The following is an 18,794-nucleotide window of genomic DNA, read 5'->3' as shown; positions in this document are numbered from 1 at the left end:
AGAAGAACAAGTATAAAATATGTACAGATTTGCTGCCCAAGGCTTCACCAGCTTCAGCCAAATTTTACCAAAATTTATTTCTCCTGTTTCTAGATGAACCAAACAGCCTTTTTATGTACAGCCAAAGTCACTTCCTGTAAACATCCTTTCAATGTTTTGTCATTGTATAATAATAGCCAATGTATGGTTGATAACATACTATATAATATAAATTATAATAAAAGCAGTATACAATATACATTAGACATATATAAATTTTTCTCTAGTCAGTAACAGCTTCATTAATTCAACCAACAGAATCTAATTCTTACAATATGTTTTAATTTCTCACTGCGACAGACCGCGCAGAAGCGAGGCCGTGAGGAGCCACCCCTCACCCAAGGTCAGAGGTAGCGGCGGAGAGTGCCAGGCTGTGACAGCGCAGGAGCGGCGGCCGAGAGGAGCTTCTCCACGTCCGAGGTCAGGGGCGGCGGCGGAGAGGAACTACCCTACCCCGGAGGTCAGGGGCCCCGCACGAGAGGAGCTACCCCACCTCCAAAGAGCGGCTGCTGCGCGGGCGCAGGAGGGCCAAGAGGAGCTACTCCACATTCAACATCAGGAGGGGCGGCTGTGAGAAGATACCTCTCATCCAAGGTAAGGAGCAGCGGCTGCTCTTTGCTGGAGCAGCCATGAAGAGATACCCCACGTCCAAGGTAAGAGAAACCCAAGTAAGACTGTAGTTGTTGCAAGAGGGCATCAGAGGGCAGACACAATAAAACCATAATCACAGAAAACTAGCTAACTTGATCACAGGACCACAGCCTTGTCTAACTCAATGAAACTAAGCCATGCTGTGTGGGGCCACCCAAGATGGTCAGGTCATGGTGGAGAGGTCTGACAGAATGTGGTCCACTGGAGAAGGGAATGGCAAACCACTTCAGTATCTTGCCTTGAGAACCCCATGAACAGTATGAGAAGGCAAAAATGATAGGATACTGAAAGAGAAACTCCCCAGGTAGGTAGGTGCCCAATATGCTATTGGAGATCAGTGGAGAAATAACTCCAGAAAGAATGACAGGATGGAGCCAAAGCCAAAACAATGCCCAGTTGTGGATGGGACTGGTGATAGAAGCAAGGTCTGATGCTGTAAAGAGCAATATTGCATAGGAACCTGGAATGTTAGGTCCATGAATCAAGGCAAACTGGAACTGGTCAAACAGGAGATGGCAAGAGTGAATGTCGACATTCTAGGAATCAGCAAACTAAAATGGACTGGAATGGGTGAATTTAACACAGATGACCATTATATCTACTACTGTGGGCAGGAATCCCTTAGAAGAAATGGAGTAGCCATCATAGTCAACAAACGAGTCCGAAATGCAGTACTTGGATGCAGTCTCAAAAATGACAGAATGATCTCTGTTCGTTTCCAAGGGAAACCACTCAGTATCACGGTAATCCAAGCCTACGCCCCAACCAGTAACGCTGAAGAAGCTGAAGTTGAACGGTTCTATGAAGACCTACAAGACCTTTTAGAACTAACACCCAAAAAAGACTTCCTTTTCATTAGAAGGGGCTGGAATGCAAAAGCAGGAAGTTAAGAAACACCTGGAGTAACAGGCAAATTTGGCCTTGGAGTATGGAATGAAGCAGGGCAAAGGGTAATCGAGTTTTGCCAAGAGAACACACTGGTCATAGCAAACACCCTCTTCCAACAACACAAGAGAAGATTCTACACATGGACATCACCAGATGGTCAACACTGAAATCAGATTGATTATATTCTTTGCAGCCAAAGAGGGAGAAGCTCTATACAGTCAGCAAAAACAAGACTGGGAGCTGACTGTGACTCGGATCATGAACTCCTTATTGTCAAATTCAGACTTAAAATGAAGAGAGTAGGGATAACCACTAGACCATTCAGCTATAACCTAAATCGAATCCCTTATGACTATACAGTGGAAGTGAGAAATAGATTTAAGGGACTAGATCTATAGATGGAGTGCCTGATGAACAATGGATGGACATTCGTGACATTGTACAGGAGACAGGGATCAAGACCATCCTTATGGAAAAGAAATGCAAAAAGGCAAAATGGCTGTCTGAGGAGGTCTTACAAATAGCTGTGAAAGGAAGAGAAGCAAAAAGCAAAGGAGAAGAGGAAAGATATTCCCATAATGAATGCAGATTTCCAAACAATAGCCAGAAGAGATAAGAAAGCCTTCCTCAGTGATCAGTGCAGAGAAATAGAGGAAAACAAGAGAATGGGAAAGACTAGAGATCTCTTCAAGAAAATTAGAGATACCAAGGGAACATTTCATGCAACACTGGACTCAATAAAGGTCAGAAATGTATGGACCTAACAGAAGCATAAGATATTAAGAAGAGGTGGCAAGAATACACAGAAGAACTGTACAAAAAAGATCTTCATGTCCCAGATAATCACAATGGTGTGATCACTCACCTAGAGACAGACATCTTGGAATATGAAGTCAAGTGGGCCTTAGAAAGCATCACTATGAACAAAGCTAGTGGATATGATGGAATTCCTGTTGAGCTATTTCAAACCCTGAAAGATGATGCTGTGAAAGTGCTGCACTCAATATACCAGCAAAATTGGAAAACTCAGCAGTGGCCACAGGACTGGTAAAGGTCAGTTTTCATTCCAATCCCTAAGAAAGGCAATACCAAAGAATGCTCAAACTACTGCACAATTGCACTCATCTCACATGCTAGTAAGGAAATGCTCAAAATTCTCCAAGCCAGGCTTCAGCAATACATGAAGTGAGAACTTCCAGATGTTCAAGCTGGTTTTAGAAAAGACAGAGGAAGCAGAGATCAAATTGCCAATATCCGCTGGATCATCAAAAAAGCAAGAGAGTTCCAGAAAAACATCTATTTCTGCTTTATTGCTATGCCAAAGCCTTTGACTGTGTGGATCACAATAAACTGTGGAAAATTCTTAAAGAGATGGGAATATCAGACCACCTGACCTGCCTCTTCAGAAACCTGTATGCAGGTCAGGAAGCAACATGGACATGGAATAACAGACTGGTTCCAAATAGGAAAAGGAGTACAGCAAGGCTATACATTGTCACCCTGCTTATTTAACTTATATGCAGAGTACATCATGAGAAACACTAGGTTGGAAGATGCACAAGCTGGAATTAAGATTGCTGGGAGAAATATCAATAACCTCAGATATGCAGATGACACCACCCTTATGGCATAAAGTGAAGAGGAACTAAAAAGCCTCTTGATGAATGTGAAAGAGGAGAGTGAAAAAGCTGGCTTAAAGCTCAACATTCTGGTGGCGGGGAAAATGGCGGACGGGAAGGCGGGAGAGGAGCTGGAGCGGCCGGAGGACCTGAAGAAGAAGCAGAAAAAACCTGTGAAAACTAAGACTGTTTCTTCCAGTAATGGAGGGGAAAATTCCAGTCGCAGCGCTGAGAAGCGATCAGCTGAAGATGAAACTGCAGACCTCCCAACAAAGCCTACCAAGATCTCCAAGTTTGGATTTGCCATAGGTAATCAGACGACAAAGAAAGCCTCAGCCATCAAACTTGGCTCAAATAAGCCTGAAGAACCGGTTCCAACTCTTGCTCCAAAAACCCTTTCAGTAGCAGCAGCTTTTAATGAAGATGAAGAGAGTGAACCAGAGGAAATGCCTCCAGAAGCAAAGATGAGGATGAAGAATATTGGAAGGGATACACCAACATCAGCAGGACCAAATTCCTTCAATAAAGGAAAGCATGGGTTTTCTGATAACCAGAAGCTATGGGAGCGAAATATAAAACCTCATCTTGGAAATGTCCATGACCAAGACAATTAAATGATGTGTTTTGAAATTGGGGTGTGGGGTGGGTGTAAAGTTAAAAGGAACAGTTTCCTTTTTTAAGGAATGGTATAAGACTATCTTTGGAGCCGCCTTTTTTTTCTTTTTCTTTTTTTAAATATTGAGTGGTACACTAATAAATGAGAATTTGAAATTAGAAGTAATTTATGTTTTATATACAGATTTCGAGACATTTACTAATTTTGTAGTTTCATGTGATTAGTTTCCAAAGGTTACAGATACTAAAAAAATCAGAAATGGTACCTTTCTAAGAATTGCATATTTTTTTAGACACAACTATTAGCACATTAGGAGGGAAGCAAAAAGTTGTCCATTTAAACTGTAGGCCGTTACTCTCTAACTTAACTCCCTTATTAACCTAAACTTGTCTGGCTCCCAGGAACAGCCTTATAGAGAAGGGAGTATTGTATTGGGAGGAAACTGTTACTGGACTATTGACTGAGAAAGTAAATTAGATAAAATACAGCTTTTTTTCTTCCCTAATGGGCATTTGTTTAGTTTCAAATCATCATTAACTAGTTATTGCATTGCTATCAGTGGATACAGATGCTTAGCTCTTTAGAAAGAACATTTTAAAATTTTACATAAACTGTTGAGTATTTAAAATAGCCCACTTCACTTTAAAGGGTTTTGTCTACCTTCATTAGTCTTCAAAGAACAACCATTTGCTACCAAAGTAAATCAGTATTTTGAATGTGCTTCTCTTGATTTTTGTTATTAGCTAGTTCCTGTAAGCATTTCCACTAGATCTTGAGGCAAATCATAAGGAAGCTGTTTCTTTTAAAATAACAAACCACCACCAAAAATTTAAATGTACATAATAGTTAAATGTTTGGCTGTTCTTATATTTTAAAGGGTATAAACACCAAAAAAAGGGGGGGAGGAGCAACAATGTATGAAGATGGAAGATATGAAAGATGCACTTTCTGTAACTTTATCAAAGCATTTATGTTACTAACTTGTGAAATCCAATTTGATTTGAACTTATTAACAGGAATTCTTATTTAGCACAAAAATAAGGTTTGCTTTAACTGTATACTTGCTAACCAGTGGCCTCTCAAAAGCACATTTTAGATACTGAAAATGAAAGAAAATGCATCTTTAAACATATTTTATGGAATCTTTGACCACATATACTTTTTAATCTATGTGTTGTGGGATTGTGTTTATTTTGTATTTTTGTATTGTATATGAATTCTTTCTTAGTGTGACAGTTAAACACATCTTTTAAAGCATAGACACACATAGAAGAAACATACAGTATAATGATTTTCCTTGAAAACTACAATGTTAGATTTTGGAGGCAGCTTCAGACTGATTGGTGGTAACTACTTGCTCTGAGCTCTTTTAATAAGTAATAACTACAGAGAAGCAGCCTGTATATTTTCCTAATACTTTGTTCACTTGCATTTGAGTTTAGAAGCCCCAAGTAAAACAATGGAAATGTATATAGAACTATTAGTTCTTACTTACATGATTTAATTATATCAAGATACATGAATTTAACTTGCTTAAATGTAGGCAAAATTTCCATTTTTGTTCATTTTGATGTTTATGTTGAAATAACACCCCTCTCCTACATTTCATTTTCTTGACTCAAATGTCAACCTACGGTCAAGATGGGAGAGAGAAACAACTAAGATGAATGTCTTTACTAAAATACCAATGAATTTGTCAAACTCTAAAAAAAAAGCTCAACATTCAGAAAACTAAGATCATGGCATCTGGTCCCATCACCTCATGGGAAATAGATGGGGAGACAGTGGAAACAGTGTCAGACTTTATTTTTTTGGGCTCCAAAATCACTTCAGATGGTGACTGCAGTCATGAAATTAAAAGACGCTTACTCCTTGGAAGGAAAGCTGTGACCAACCTAGATAGCATATTAAAAAGCAGAGACATTACTTTGCCAACAAAGGTCCATCTCATTAAGGCTATGGTTTTTCCAGTGGTCATGTATGGATGTGAGAGTTGGACTGTGAAGAAAGCTGAGTGCCGAAAAATGGATGTTTTTGAACTGTGGTGTTGGAGAAGACTCTTGAGAGTCCCTTGGACTGCAAGGAGATCCAACCAGTCCATCCTGAAGGAGATAAGTCCTGGGTGTTCATTGGAAGGACTGATGCTGAAGCTGAAACTCCAATACTTTGGCCACCTCATGCGAAGTGTTGACTTATTGGAAAAGACCCTGATGCTGGGAGGGATTGGGGGCAGGAGGAGAAGGGGACGACAGAGGATGAGATGGCTGGATGGCATCACTGACTCAATGGGCATGAGTTTGAAGTAAACTCTGGGAGTTGGTGATGGACAGAGAGGCCTGGTGTGCTCTGATTCATGGGGTCGCAAAGAATCAGACATGACTGAGCAACTGAACTGAACTGAACTATCTCATACTTTGTTGTAACTCACCAATTTTTGTATATAGTATCAGTACTGCTTATTCTTTTCATTGCCGCCACGACCCAACTTGTCTAAACTTGTAACAATGCATGCATGGATACCTGCAATAAACCCAAATCGCTGCATGCTCAAAACTCAGGTTAAATTGCCTTATCTCCAATCCTAAATGATTTTTGTACTAAAATGAATGATTTTTGCACTAAAATGAATGATTTTTGCACTTACAAATAAAACTAATGGTCTCCCCCACTACTGAAATTACTTCTAATTTTAAAAATCTTTGAAAGCTTTTTTATTTTAAAATGATGTATGAAAAAAAACACTACAATATTGTAAAGTAATTAGCCTTCAATTAATAAAAATAAATGGAAAAATATAAAAGATTAGAAAAAAATGTCAAGAATTTCATTTTTAAAAATATGTATCAATTATTTTGAATTTATCCAATGCTTTAGATGCAAGAAGATCAAGCCAGCTTTGGAGAATAGACATTTTTCTGTCCTACTCCCCTCTCTCACCCACAAGTCCCTCTGTAGAATTCCCTCTTTAAAGATATCTGTTTACAAGTTGGGCAAATGCTCTCATCAATCCCTCTGCAGTACAGACCATGTCTCTCTGGGTGATCTCTAAGCATTACTATTGAAACATTTGACTTGGTTCTCTACTGACCATCATGATGAGATGAGCAAAGTGGAAGTACCATTTAAAGAAGATAACATTTGGAAAATGAACTGACAATATTTTCGAATGACCTCCAGATTCTTCGTTATACTGGGTAACACTTCAAAGTATAATTAGCTATTTTCTCCCATTTTGTTGCTTATGTCATGCCACTAAAAACATTGTATCAGGATGAAAATGACATTACATATTAAATATCAATATGTAGGTGTTTTTTTTCCTCTTTCTTTTTTTTTTTTTCTTTTTACCCTTGAAAGGCAGTTTCCTAAAGGTGATAGCTTCCTGAGCTGGAAGTTAAGAAAAGTTTATCTAAGACCAAATTTTCATACTAACTGGTGGTTAAAATGTATAAAAATTGGTATTTGTGCCTCAGTTATTTCCAGATACTATTAAATGGTTTAGTTTATTTTTATATTTCCATTGTTGATACCTCTGCTTTCAAAATTCACTTATTTAATTTGACAATTTAGTTTCAAAGATTTAACAGGCAATGTTGAGGACAGATGCAACTGATCCCTGTTTGATCCCCATGTCCTAGTGTAAAAGTCTCTTTGTTATGCCTTCCCCTTGAGTGTAGACAAGACCTGTGACTTGCTTCTAACCAAAAGAATATGAAAAGATGTTTGGATGTGTTGCTTCAGTCTTCTTAAACGAGATATTCTAGATGCTTTTCTTGCTACTTACTGAAGTTAGCAGCCATGTTGGGAAATCCTACATGGCTGGGAATTGTGAATTATTTTAGCAACCACAAGCAGTCTCTAGGAAGTAGACTTCTAGGAGCTCAGAAGTCCTAGAAGTCAGCTGGCTCCCAGCCAAAGGCAAGAAACTGGGGCCCTCAGAGCCACAAGGAGATGGAGTCTGTCAAATACCTGAGTAAGCTTGGAAGTAGATTCTTCCTCAGCTAAGCCTACAGAGGAAAATGCTGTCCAGATGACATTTTGGTTGCAATTGTACTGTGCTAAGGACCCAAAGAAACTGTACTCAAAACTTCTGATGCACAGCATCTGTGAGATCACAAATTTATGATGTTTTGAGCTGCTAAGTTAGTGATAAATTTTACATAGTAATAGAAAAGTAATCAGACAAACAGCTCTTGATTTTTTTTCTTAGTCTTCTACATGTTAGCATTTGGCATCCATTAGCCATCCAGTTGCTCAAATCATCATTTGCCTTACCCAGAACTCCTATTCTATGAGAAAGCTTTCAGCTCTGCCTGCAACATATACACCATATCTGTCTCGTTTTCATTGTCTCTACTCCTATTGGCATATTTCTAGCTCAAGTTACTATCATCTCTCATTATCATACTATTTTTACTGGTTTCCTTTGTTGCATCCTTGCCTATTTTTAATCCATTTTCCATATACAAGACAAAATGATGCATTTTGAAAAATGAGCCAGACTGTGTCATTTCACAATACAATCCACTAATCACCTCTTCCTGTTGCATTTTTAATAAAATCTTAAAATTAGCATTGTCTATGTATTTTGCATACTGCCTTTAATTGTTATGGTATCTCGTATTGCTACCCTGCTCATTCATTAAGGTCTGGGCAGTGGCTATCTTCCTGTTGCTCAGGAAGATCAAGCTGCTGTCTTAATGTTTTTTCACTTGATTCTCTCTCTTTCTAGATTGTTTCAATGATTGGCATTTCCTTCTCATCCTAGACTCAGTTCATTTGTTACCTGTTTAGTGTGCCCTTCCCTGACCACAAAATCTAATTACCTCAGCAATTCCTATAGCAGTACCTTATTTTATATTCTCATGCCACATATTGCTTCTTGAAATTATCTCATTATTTTGTTTGTAAGTTTATTGCCTGCCTCTCCTACCAGAATATAACCTCCCTGTGAGCAGGGATCTTCTCACTCTTATGCATCACTTATTCTTTACACCCACTGCATTACCTGATACATATTAGGTATGTAAATAGTATTTAAGTGTGTGAAGGGATCAGTAATTTTATAAACCTTATTTTTCCATATTCTTCAGGAGACAATAATTAAATACAGTAGCTTGTGGATTGTTTGTATTTGGAGTTAAGGAATGACCTAATTTCATTTTTTACATGTGGCTGTCTAGCTTTCCCAGCACTATTAGTTTAAGAGACTGTTTTTCCAACATTGTGTAGTCTTTGCCTCCTTTGCCATTGATTAATTGACCATAGGTGCATGGGTTTTCCATCCAATTCCATTGATCAAAATTAATTAAAGACTGAATGTGAGACTGGACAGTATAAAACTCCTAGAGGAAAACATAAGACATAATCACAGCAACGTCTTTTTTGATCCATCTCCCAGAATAATGGAAATAAAATCATAAACAAATGGGACCTACTTAAACTCAAAAGTTTTTGCAAACCAAAGGAAACAATAAACAAAATCAAAAGATAACCCATAGATCGGGAGAAAACATTTGCAAATGATGTGACCAATAAGAGATTAGTCTCCAAAATTTACAAACAGTTTATGGTACTTAGTATCATCAAAACAAACAACCTGCCCCCAAATGGGTAGAAGACCTGAATAGGCATCTCTCCAAAGAGATGGCCAATAGGCACATGAAAAGATTTTTAGCATAACTAGTTATTAGAGATATGCAAATCAAAACTATAATCAGATATCATCTCACACTGATCAGAATAGCTATCATCAAAAAATCCACAAGCAACAAATGTGGAAAAGGTGTGGAGAGATGGGAACCCTTCTGCACTATTGGTGGGAATGCAAATTGGTTCAGTTACTATGGAGAACAGTATGAGGCTCCTTAAAAACAAAAAATAGAGCTCCCATATGACCCTGCCAATCCACTCCTGGTGAATCCAGAGAAAAACATGTCCCAAAAAGTTGCAGGCACCCCAATGTTCATTGAAGCACTATTTAAAATAGCCAAGACATGGAAGCAACCTAAATGTCCATCAACATAGGAATTGGTGAAGAAGCTGTGGTACATATATACAATGAAATATTATTCAGCCATAAAAAGAATGAAATAATGCCATCTACAGTAACAAAGATGGACCTAGACAGTGTCAGACTGAGTGAACTAAGTTAGAGAGAGTAGGAGAGATGTCATATGATATCCCTTATATGTGGAATCTAAAAAGAAATGATACAAATGAACTAAATTACAATACAGAAAGAAATACACAGACTTGGAAAGAGAACCTATGGTTGCCTAGGGGAAGGGATAGTTAGGGACTTTGGGAAGGTCATGTATGCACTGCTATATTTAAAATGGATAACCAACAAAGACCCATTGTATAGCATGGAGAACTCTGCTCATAACTCTGTTATGTACTAGCTTGGATGGCAAGGAGGTATGGGGGAGAATGGATACATGTATATGTAAGATTGAGTCTCTTCTCTATTCACCTGAAACTATCATGACATTGTTAACTGGCTATACTCCAATAAAAAATGTTAATGGATACATGTATATGTAAGACTGAGTCTCTTCTCTATTCACCTGAAACTATCATGACATTGTTAACTGTCTATACTCCAATAAAAAGTGTTTTTGTTGTTAAAGAAAATAAAATATTTTTTTAAATACAATAAAAATATAAAGATGGATGGGATCCCAAAGCTCCAACTACCCAGGAGAAAATTTGCAGACTATTGGATTTTACTGTATTTAAAATAAATCTTAATACTCATCCCCTATAAAGTGGTTCCTGAGGCAAAGATTTAAACAGTTGATGGTTTATTTAGGAAATGCAAACCTAGGACAGCAAGAATAAGGATTAAAGGAAATGAGGGAAGAAAAAGTGTGAAGTGATGCAAAGTAACGTATTACTACATTGGCTGTGTGTGTGTGCTAAGTTGCTTCAGTCATTTCTGACTCTTTGTGACCCTTTGGACTGTAGCCAACCAGGCTCCTCCGTCCATGGGATTCTCCAGGCAAGTATATTGAAGTGGGTTGCCATGACCTCCTCCAGGGTATCTTCCCAACCCAGGGATCGAACCCTCATCTCTTCTGTCTCCTGGATTGGCAGGCAGGTTCTTCACCATTAGCACCATCTGAGAAGCCACCTACACTGGCTGCTGGTTCACAAATAATCATGAAGAAACACAGTGGATCCCTCATCATTTGCATCCATTTAACACAAGGAAATTTTCAAAAGGCTACAGAAAAGAATCATGACTTGGGGGCAGTCCATGGGGGGAAAAAAAAAAAGAAGAAAGAATGCATCTTCCCTATTTCCTACTTTCTCCTCTTTCCTACTGGTCAAAGTTCACCCCATAGATATTTAACTCCTTTGTCCCTCTGGATGGTGCCATCAAGTTTCTTTCTGCCTCCTAGCCATGGCTGGATACCCTACCCTGCATTGTGGCATTTTATTTGAGCCTAGGAGTAATAAAGGGAACAATAAATTCTGTGCTTGCGCTGCTCAGCCTGGCTGAATGGCAGTGGTCAAGGATGAGGGCTGGACACTCCCACGGTGGACTGACCCCAGTGGTTGAAGCTCAGCCTGTCCAGGAGGTAGGGAAAGCAGTGGGAATCTGGGAAGGCATCAAGAGATTTATAAGTGATGTGGAATCTCATGTCTTTCTTCTTAACACATCATAATATATTCAATTCCTGAGCAGAGAGAATTTTGCAATTCAATTTGTTTTGAGCATATTTTCATTAATCATCTCTTTCCAATTTCAAACTATTCTCTCTTCCTACAGTGCCATTCCTTGTTAATCACATCACTGTAATCACACCACTGTCTTCTCAGAACTCAGATAGAAAATTGATTTTATCCCCTTATCCAGTATGCTACTAATTCCTCAAAATTCTGTCAGGTATATATCTCTCATATTTGTCCCTGCCAATATCCTCAGTCAGTTTCACAGAGAGCTCACCTTCTCTGACTTTGATTTAAACAATGATTTCATATGAGTTGAAATGTATCCCAAAAAGATATGTTAAAGTCCTAAACCCTGGTACCTATGATTGTGACATTTGGAAATAGGCTATTTATAGAAGCAATCAAATAAAGACTAAGTCATAGTAGATTAAGGTGTACCCATATCTAATATGATTGATGTCCTTTTAAAAAGATGAAAAGAGACACACAGCTGCACAGGGAGAATGCCATGATAAGGGAAGCAGAGATCACAAGCCAAGGAGTGCCCAGGATTAACAGTCATCTGCAGAAACTAGTAAGAAACAAATAGAAATATTTCACTAGAGCCTTTGAGAGAACATGGTCCTGCTGACACCTTGATTCTGGACTTCCAGTCTCTAGAACTATAAGAGAGTACATTTCTGTTGTTTTAAGCCAGGAAGTTTGTGATACATTGCTAACCTACCCCTAGGAAACTGATACATGAACTAAACTCTGGGCATTCAGTATTTCAGCTTGCATAACAATTTACCACTCTGTAAAGGCTAGTGCTTTGGCAACCTAACGCCAAGAGCTGACTCATTAGAAAAGACCCTGATGCTGGGAAAGATTGAAGACACGAGGAGAAGGGGACAACAGAGGATGAGATAGTTGGATGGCATCACGGATTCAATGGACATGAATTTAAGCAAGCTCCAGGAGACGGTGAAGGACAGGGAAGCCTGACATGCTGCAGTCCAGGGTCACAAAGGGTTGGACATGACAGAGCGGCTGAACAACGACGACGAAGGCTAGTATGTCTCAAAGACTCTGGTCTGGTTCCTTGCCTACATCTGAAGTCTGACATACTGAAATGATGCTATGTGTAGGTGAAACATGTGAAATGAGGAAAACTTGAGCTTTGACTGAAATAGTTTGTATTCACTGGAAAAATAATCATATAAAACAAACACAGTCACAAGCCATGTTTATTTCTCTCTTTTTTCTTGGTTAAAATTTTTAAAATGAGTTAAAAATCAAACTACCACCAGCCACAAATTTGAAAATCAAGAAAAGACCCTGCTTCATAATAATCAATGAACTGTTATTCAACCATTAAAAAAAATGAAATAATGTCATTTGTCAACATGAGTGCACCTGAAGATTATCATAAGTGAAGTAAGTCAGAGAAAGACAAATATCAAATGCTATCGAGTGCATGCAGAATCTAAAAAAATTGATACAAATGAACTTATCTACAAAACAGAAACATTTACAGACTGAAAGAATGAATTTATGATTACTAGGAGTAAGGAAGGAGAGATAGATTGGTAGTGTAGGATTGACATGTACACACTACTATATTTAAAATAGATAACCAACAGCAATCTACTGTATGGTAGAGAACTCTCTAAGTATTCTCTAATAACCTAAATGGTAGAAGAATTTGTAAAAGAAGAGATACTTGTGTGTGTGTATATATATATATATAATTGAATCAATTTGCTGTACACTTGAATCTAACACATTGTTAATCAATTATATTCCAATATAAAATAAAAAATGAAAGAAAACATAATCATGCAAAGTAAAAACAAACAAAAAATATAAGATAGTGCAGAAGGCCAGAGCAAATTATTATAATTAAATGTAATCTTTAAAAATCTGACATGCTAATAATATGGATACTTGCTACTTTACATATTATAATCAGCAATAAATTACAAACACTGTTTTTAAATGAATAATAATTAGTAACTAGGAAATTATGAAACTTATTATATATATGTAAATGATATTGTATGATGCTGTCAGTACTTTGACTTCCTTTCTGGGACATCAATCAGCCACCATCCTTTGAATAACTTACTAAGTGTAAACTTCAGATACTTAGTGACATTTATGAATGTTTTCTACTTTAAACAGGTTTCAAAAGCTTTTGGCAGAAGCACTGTAGGAAAAGACCGTGGATACTGGCTTTAGTAAGATTCCACCTCAAAGTGTTTGGAGTTGGGATAGTGGAGGACTGGTGCCCTTATAAATGATTAATCATAACAGAGTGTTATCAAGAACTAGTACAAAGCAGCATTGATCATTACAATATGGGGCTCAAAGATGGTGAAATCGAATGACTGAATACAGAGATGAGAAGGAAAAACAGCCAGGTGAGAAGATATAGGCTCAAAAATGAGGAAGTGTTCATCCTGGACACAGGAATCTCTACCTTAGGAACAGTCTGTGGCATCCAGTTGGCAAAGCACATAGCAGCGTACACACATGATGAAAGCAGTCAGTAGGTACAAACTTCCAGTGATAAGATAAATAAATACTAGAGATGGAATGTACAACAAGATTAATATAATTAACACTTCAGAAGTTAAAAGAATAAGTCCTGAGTCCATTACAAGGAAAAAATGTTTTTCTATTTCTTTAATGGTAACCATTTCATGATATGTAGATCAAATCATTATCCTGTACACTTTAAACTTATAGAGTGCTGAGTATTGATTACACTTCCATAAAACTAGAAAAAAAAACAAAAGGCCACTTTAATGCTATGGCAAACAAGGAAAAATTCATGGCTACCAAAATTAGTGAATTTCTTAACTAAGCAATGAGAAGAAATTAATCTTTTTTTTTTTTTTTTTTTTTTAAGGTATCCATGGTTTATTGAATAGGAGATCTTACCTGTCTGAAGCAGCAGGGCACTTGAGTGACACGCCATCGAGGACAGCAGATTGTGAGCAGGACATGGCAGCAGTCTTTGCTGGATGGTGGTTGGGGCAGAAGAAATTTATTTTCAGTTTATTACTCTCAAAATTGACACTACCAAATTCTTGTCCAAATGCCCACATTTTCTTGCTACATACAATGTTTTAAACATGTTTATGAAAAATGCCAAAAGTATAGCTTTGAAGAAAGTGTTTACAAAACCTTAACCAGGTGCCCCTCTCTTCCCTACTACAACTTCTAGTCCGTTTTAACAATTTCAACTGTTAGGACTTTCTAGAGGTTGTTCCCCCATCTATCATTCTTCTGAAAACTAATTTTTTTCTAATTGTAAAAAATATCAACTTATAGAACCTTTACAAAACAGAGAAAAATTTCAGTGAGGAACTAAAATCAGTCTCTCCCTATCATGGGGAGATAATTATTATAAACATAGCAATTTATTATTTTTTCACTCAAACTGTATATTTATATATTTTATGCCTAAATAAAATGTTTTCTGTATATAAGTAAATATAAATATAAGATATACAGTTCATATTTTAAAATTATTTTATTTGCATAATATTCAACCAATTAAATATACTAAATTAATTTACCTATATTTTCTGCCTCTCCATGAGTTGCTCACGCTTTTCATTTCATTATCCTTTTGTACAATGTTGAGATAAATTAACAAATCATTTTTTCCTGTCACTGATTCTATTTGGCTTGGTGCTAAACCTATCCTTTCCTGTCTATCTTATAAATTTTAAACTTGGATTACATTTTTATTTACTTTACATTTCTACCATACCTTTCTGGTCCTCTCTTCTTTTTGAAATAATTTCTATAAACATCATTTTTGTGTCATTTGATTTCAGACTCTTATTTTTCTTATATGACTGGTGTATTTCCTAAAAGTTAAGTCTTCTAAAGGCTTATTAAGGGTATCATATAATTTTACAAATTTTACTATGCTTCTTCTAATAAGTTATTTTCAAAGCAGAACTTTTGCCTTTGATATTTTGCTTTCCCCAAAAACATGTCCATAAGACCTATGCTGCTCTTCCCTTCATTTAAGTTTAAATGAGGACACATACCCATACTCCATGTTGCCTTTGGGTCATCACATTCATTTCCTACTTGTCTCTATCCCCTACTTCTTGGATAGCTGTCAAATGACCTTGTCACATTATAGTACACAAGTTGGTTACTGTGTATATTTTTCAGCCATTTGCTCATGGTCATCAGTGATTGATCTAGCACGATTCCACAAGATTAAGGTAGGGTTATCTCCTCCTTCGATTGCTTGGTTTTAAGACACACTGAGACAATTGAATGCCCAGAACACATTGTTGTAGCATCTCTGAAAACTCTTTAATTTGTTATCTTTGTTATTTTATTAATTTAACTTTTTTTGTTCTTTAAAAATAACTTTATGCCTGCCTGGAGCCTCCATAGTCCTGGAAGTAGTGATTCTAAGGGAAGAGGAAGCTTGGTGACTCAGCCCAGTGCTGAGGCCCCCATCAGCCTCTAAAACACACTGTCTTTACTATCCACCAAAATGATCCTCACATAGGGCTTGGAGTTCACAGTGTAAAAATTTTCATTTATCATCCAATCCTGCTTTTTAGTCTACTAGCTAATTGTAATTTCACTCCTTGAATGAATGTGGACAATAGGTAGGAGGGAGCAAGCATTTCTCAAGCCATCATATAACAAGTCCATAGGAGTCATTCCAATTTATTGAATTAATTAATATAAGTAGCTATAGTATTTTGATGTAATTTATATCTAGAGTATTGTCATTTGCATTAAATAGTTTTTGATCACCAGTCACTATGTGTAGGCCACTGTCCCATGTAAGATGGACTCAGTTTTAAGTCAAAATCAATCATGTAATAGTATGTGTTATATCATATTTATTTCTTTCCTGTGTTAAGTGCTTAGTTGCTAAGTAGAGTCTGACTCTTTATGACCCCATGGACTGCTAGGCTTTTCTGTCCATGGGAATTTCCAGGCAAGAATACTGGAGTGGGTGGCTATTCACTCCTCCAGGGGATCTTCCCCACCCAAGGATCAAACCCACCTTTCTTGTGTCTCTTGCACTGACAGGTGGATTCTTTACCACTGAGCCACCTGGGAAGCCCACTGCTTCCTTTTATCTCCTCTTCATTGACCTAAAGGACATTCAGAGGCTTGCTTTTCATTACAAGCTGTTGTTTGCTTATCGACTAAGGAAGGATGTAGCACTTATGTCAAATGAAAAAAATACATGATAGTACTATTATGCTGCCCAGTGAGCTGTGATGCTGGCCCTTTCCTACCAGATAGCTAATTATTATATGCATGTGAGGAAGTATGGAGCTCTCATTTCAGATATTGGTGGGAAAGAAAAATAAGTGGTAGTACACAGTTTTTATTGAAAACCTTTGATGTAATTAGAAAATAGATTTAATTATATTTTAGTTTCATAAGACCTTGAGTATAAAGTATAAGATCAATCCATTATGAGGTGTGTTTCAATTGCTTAAGCTAATATTTTTTAAATAAAAGCTAAAAAAGTTAGATCCCCCCAAAATAGGCAGATTATTATTTTTTTTTCTCTTAAATATAGCCAATGCCAACAAATTTATAATACTGGGAACCATTTTACCTTTAATAGAACCTCATTATTAATTTTATATCCTACTCCTACAAAACATTCAAATTCTTCTTAAAATAGTTTGCAATTCTTGGTAAATCTCCTCTATTGGATCTGATCTAAATCTACTAGTAATTAAAACAAAATTATAAAAATATTTTATTGTGATGTAAATTTAAATAAAATTTAAATTTATCAAAAAAGAAGTCTAAAATTAATTATTTAAAATAATGTCCAAATTGTTTCACATCGGCCAAACACTGCTCTGAAGAACCTGTCCTTAAATATTACACTATGACTATACTTAACATTAGCAGAAATTTAATCAATGCTTTTAATAACACCATTGGCTAAAGTGATCAAATTCAGAACAATGAAATGCAGACCACAGTTTACACAAATATTCAGTTATATATTTTAAAAGTATTGCATTAACCTATAACCTATAACCAATTTATTTGAGTTTATTTAGGAACAAAAATGTTACTCAGTATCAGTAACCACTGTTCAGTCAATTAATACCATATATTTCCCAGTTTTTAAAATATACTAGTGGCTTTTATGAACTCAAGAAGGCTTTACTAGGCCACTATTATGTGCCAGACACTGAAAGAACATTACTTTCAGAGAACAAGAGAATGAACATTACTTCCTGTCCATGTTAATATTGAATTTCCCAATAACAAAAGATGAGAGACCTGATTCTTTAGAAAAGTCAGTTTTGAATATGAAATAATGTGTTTACTTCCCTTTGTTTAATTCTTATATGATTCCTAATAAATAAGAAGATGTCAGGGAATGGTGCAAAGGAGATATAGGGTTCTGTTGTTGTAAGCAAGTTTGTCTCTGGGAAACCTAAGAAGGTTATAATGGGTAGGACATAGGTTAGGGTGCTTACAGGCCCGAGGCAGAGGTTAAAAAGTTGAATGTAGAGAGTGTAGAAAATCAACACTAAGATCTCAGTAATGGGAACTGAACGAGAATCTGGGGTGATGCAGTTAGAATGAATCAATTCCATCTATTTAGTTCATCTTTGCATGACCCCATTCAAGATCCAACATTGAGGACAGCAGAATCCCATTGCCTAAGCTTAGGTTGCACAGGCTTGAATACTGAGCTGTTGAATGTGGAAAAATGTAATAGAGGAAAACTTCAGATCTCCTAGGGGACGGGAAATACGAGAATTTATCATCAAACTTTGTGTTCCTGCTCAGTTGTGTCTGACTCTGCAACTCCATGGACTGTAGCCCACCAGGTTTCTCTGTCCATGGGATTTTCCAGGCAAGAATACTGGACTAGGTTGCCGTTTCCTCCTCCAGGGGATCTTGCCAACCCAGGTATTGAATCCACAGCTCCTGCATTGGCAGGTGAATTCTTTACCACTGAGACACCTAGGAAGCCCCATAATCGAACTTTAACCACACACAATTCATCAGAAAGAAACTAGTATGCTGTTTATTATAAATAGAAGCTGGATTGTTACAACTAATTAGAAACATATATCATGGTTTCTTAACTTTTCTATCATGAACCACCCTGCACCCAATCAACTCCAAACAAATATATGAATGACATACCCAAATGTCTAATAGGTTTTTAAACTACTTTTCAGGAGAAGTGAACCTTTAATATAGAAAGTTCATCATCACAATTGGTGATGCCTATATATGATTGTCAAACAACTATTCAAGTAGAGGTGATAAGGTGA

The 18,794-nt window shown here is 36.9% G+C and overlaps 1 pseudogene; it reads left to right on the top strand.

The window, feature by feature from the left end:
- Positions 1–4,533, top strand: part of LOC110122582 (PEST proteolytic signal-containing nuclear protein pseudogene) — a 29,427-nt pseudogene extending 24,894 nt beyond the window's left edge.
- Positions 4,534–18,794: the final 14,261 nt, after the last annotated feature.

The sequence above is a fragment of the Odocoileus virginianus genome, chromosome 1 (assembly GCF_023699985.2).
Source record: "Odocoileus virginianus isolate 20LAN1187 ecotype Illinois chromosome 1, Ovbor_1.2, whole genome shotgun sequence".
Classification (NCBI taxonomy): domain Eukaryota; kingdom Metazoa; phylum Chordata; class Mammalia; order Artiodactyla; family Cervidae; genus Odocoileus; species Odocoileus virginianus.
This window is presented reverse-complemented; position numbering and strand designations above follow the sequence as displayed.